A 4,449-nucleotide genomic window follows, 5' to 3' on the forward strand; every position below is an offset into this window, starting at 1 on the left:
TTCCGGCTTGTAAAAATTCCCACTTTTTTCGGATTGGATGGTTCACACCCGGTGTGGACCATTTCTCAAACTTCCGGATTGTACGCGATCCAAATTATGGATGTAGGCAAAAATTCAAATTTATTAAAAATATAAAATATGAAGTTTGGAGTTTGGAAAAAGAAAATTGGGTTGGACAATTTCGGATCTTATGCAAGTGGGTTGGACAATTTTTGGTCCAAATGAATTACAACCGTCCAAAGAGCCATTGAAACTCCAGTTTTTCCGGCTTGTAAAAATTCCCACTTTTTTCGGATTGGACGGTTCCTACCCGGTGTGGACCATTTCTCAAACTTCCGGATTGTACGCGATCCAAATTATGGATGTAGGCAAAAATTCAAATTTATTAAAAATATGAAATATGAAATTTGGAGTTTGGAAAAAAAAAAATTGGGTTGTACAATTTCGGATCTTATGCAAGTGGGTTGGACAATTTTTGGTCCAAATGAATTACAACCGTCCAAAGAGCCATTGAAACTCCAGTTTTTCCGGCTTGTAAAAATTCCCACTTTTTTCGGATTGGATGGTTCACACCCGGTGTGGACCATTTCTCAAACTTCCGGATTGTACGCGATCCAAATTATGGATGTAGGCAAAAATTCAAATTTATTAAAAATATAAAATATGAAGTTTGGAGTTTGGAAAAAGAAAATTGGGTTGGACAATTTCGGATCTTATGCAAGTGGGTTGGACAATTTTTGGTCCAAATGAATTACAACCGTCCAAAGAGCCATTGAAACTCCAGTTTTTCCGGCTTGTAAAAATTCCCACTTTTTTCGGATTGGATGGTTCACACCCGGTGTGGACCATTTCTCAAACTTCCGGATTGTACGCGATCCAAATTATGGATGTAGGCAAAAATTCAAATTTATTAAAAATATAAAATATGAAGTTTGGAGTTTGGAAAAAGAAAATTGGGTTGGACAATTTCGGATCTTATGCAAGTGGGTTGGACAATTTCGGATCTTATGCAAGTTTGGAAAAAAATTGGAAGTTTGAAACCTGAAGTTCAACAAAAAAAACGGCGCAAAAATCAGCAAAGCGGGGGCAACTAAGCGGATGCGGCCAGCCGTCAGTGAAAAATGGCCCCAAAACTGAGCGCATGCGGCCAAGCGTCGGTGCAAAATGGCCCGAAAACAGTCCCGTCGGTGCCCCCGTCGGGCTAAAATGACCCGAAAACAGTTCAGCTGGGGAAAATTAAGCGGATCCGGCCAAGAGTCGGTGGAAATTGGCCCGAAAACAGCCCAGCGGCAAGCGGAAGCGGCTAACGTTGGGGAAAAGTGACCCGAAAACAGTTAAGCGGGGGAAAACTAAGCGGATGCGGCCACGCGTTGGGGAAAACAAAGCGGATCCGGCCCAGAGTCGGTGGAAATTGGCCCGAAAACAGTCCAGCGGCAAGCGGAAGCGGCTAACGTTGGGAAAAAGTGACCCGAAAACAGTTCAGCGGGGGAAAACTAAGCGGATGCGGCCACGCGTTGGGGAAAACTAAGCGGATACGGCCAAGTGTTGGAGAAAAATGGCCCGAAAACAGCCCAGCGGCAAGCGGAAGCGGCTAACGTTGGGGAAAAGTGACCCGAAAACAGTTAAGCGGGGGAAAACTAAGCGGATGCGGCCACGCGTTGGGGAAAACTAAGCGGATACGGCCAAGAGTCGGTGGAAATAGGCCCGAAAACAGTCCAGCGGCAAGCGGAAGCGGCTAACGTTGGGCAAAAGTGACCCGAAAACAGTTCAGCGGGGCAAAACTAGGCGGATGCGGCCACGCGTTGGGGAAAACTAAGCGGATACGGCCAAGTGTGGGGGAAAAATGGCCCGAAAACAGCCCAGCGGCAAGCGGAAGCGGCTAACGTTGGGGAAGCCGGCGAAACACGGTTCATTGGGGAGCCTAACCGTTGATTCACACAATTGGTCATCGCGCTTGGTTGAAAAGCCAGTGGCGCGAAGCTACCGTGTGCCGGATTATGACTGAACGCCTCTAAGTCAGAATCCAAGCTAGCAACCGGCGCCAGCGCCCGCCGTCCCTCCCGACCCACAGTAGGGGCTCCGGCCCCGACGGGCCCGTGCCATCGGCCAGGCCCCCGCGGCGGACGAGCCGCGGGCGGCCGCCTCGAAGGTCAATTTCACAAGGGCGGCGGGCAGAATCCTTTGCAGACGACTTAAATACGCGACGGGGCATTGTAAGTGGCAGAGTGGCCTTGCTGCCACGATCCACTGAGATCCAGCCCCACGTCGCACGGATTCGTCCCTCCCCACTTACATACAACACCGCTCGTCTGAGCTGGGGCCTCTGAGGGGCCGGCTCTATGCGGGACCGCCTCCGCTCACGGTCACGGTCACGTCGGACTTGTCTTGTCGGCGGTGGTCATGTATGTGTGCATGCATGCATGCAAGTTGTATCGATGGGCAGCGCCTTGCTTACATGCACATAGGATTTCAAGCCAAGTATTCACTTTCATGTCCAACAAGTCCGATATAATTCATGTAGCCTTATGACCCCCATTATAAGTTAGCCTTTGCAATTATGGATGTAGGCATGTGAGTATGCATGCATGCAAGTCATGGGCAAGCGGAAATTTTTTGTGTATGCATGCATATCCATGTGACGGGCAAGCGGAAATTTTTTCGTGTATGCATGCATGCATGTCACGGGCAAGCGCATGGGGCCGTCCAAAATAGTTCATGTATGTACCACATGGGGCTGCCACGAAATTTTTTTTTTTTTTTGATAAATTTGAAATTTGAAAAAAATTCAAATTTATTAAAAATATAAGATGTGAAATTTGGAGTTTGGAAAAAAAAATTGGGTTGTATAATTTCGGATCTTATGCAAGTGGGTTGGACAATTTTTGGTCCAAATGAATTACAACCGTCCAAAGAGCCATTGAAACTCCAGTTTTTCCGGCTTGTAAAAATTCCCACTTTTTTCGGATTGGACGGTTCCTACCCGGTGTGGACCATTTCTCAAACTTCCGGATTGTACGCGATCCAAATTATGGATGTAGGCAAAAATTCAAATTTATTAAAAATATGAAATATGAAATTTGGAGTTTGGAAAAAAAAAAATTGGGTTGTACAATTTCGGATCTTATGCAAGTGGGTTGGACAATTTTTGGTCCAAATGAATTACAACCGTCCAAAGAGCCATTGAAACTCCAGTTTTTCCGGCTTGTAAAAATTCCCACTTTTTTCGGATTGGATGGTTCACACCCGGTGTGGACCATTTCTCAAACTTCCGGATTGTACGCGATCCAAATTATGGATGTAGGCAAAAATTCAAATTTATTAAAAATATAAAATATGAAGTTTGGAGTTTGGAAAAAGAAAATTGGGTTGGACAATTTCGGATCTTATGCAAGTGGGTTGGACAATTTTTGGTCCAAATGAATTACAACCGTCCAAAGAGCCATTGAAACTCCAGTTTTTCCGGCTTGTAAAAATTCCCACTTTTTTCGGATTGGACGGTTCCTACCCGGTGTGGACCATTTCTCAAACTTCCGGATTGTACGCGATCCAAATTATGGATGTAGGCAAAAATTCAAATTTATTAAAAATATGAAATATGAAATTTGGAGTTTGGAAAAAAAAAAATTGGGTTGTACAATTTCGGATCTTATGCAAGTGGGTTGGACAATTTTTGGTCCAAATGAATTACAACCGTCCAAAGAGCCATTGAAACTCCAGTTTTTCCGGCTTGTAAAAATTCCCACTTTTTTCGGATTGGATGGTTCACACCCGGTGTGGACCATTTCTCAAACTTCCGGATTGTACGCGATCCAAATTATGGATGTAGGCAAAAATTCAAATTTATTAAAAATATAAAATATGAAGTTTGGAGTTTGGAAAAAGAAAATTGGGTTGGACAATTTCGGATCTTATGCAAGTGGGTTGGACAATTTTTGGTCCAAATGAATTACAACCGTCCAAAGAGCCATTGAAACTCCAGTTTTTCCGGCTTGTAAAAATTCCCACTTTTTTCGGATTGGATGGTTCACACCCGGTGTGGACCATTTCTCAAACTTCCGGATTGTACGCGATCCAAATTATGGATGTAGGCAAAAATTCAAATTTATTAAAAATATAAAATATGAAGTTTGGAGTTTGGAAAAAGAAAATTGGGTTGGACAATTTCGGATCTTATGCAAGTGGGTTGGACAATTTCGGATCTTATGCAAGTTTGGAAAAAAATTGGAAGTTTGAAACCTGAAGTTCAACAAAAAAAACGGCGCAAAAATCAGCAAAGCGGGGGCAACTAAGCGGATGCGGCCAGCCGTCAGTGAAAAATGGCCCCAAAACTGAGCGCATGCGGCCAAGCGTCGGTGCAAAATGGCCCGAAAACAGTCCCGTCGGTGCCCCCGTCGGGCTAAAATGACCCGAAAACAGTTCAGCTGGGGAAAATTAAGCGGATCCGGCCAA

Source organism: Carex rostrata, unplaced genomic scaffold (genome assembly GCF_964058835.1).
Source record: "Carex rostrata unplaced genomic scaffold, lpCarRost1.2 SCAFFOLD_39, whole genome shotgun sequence".
Taxonomy (NCBI): Eukaryota; Viridiplantae; Streptophyta; class Magnoliopsida; order Poales; family Cyperaceae; genus Carex; species Carex rostrata.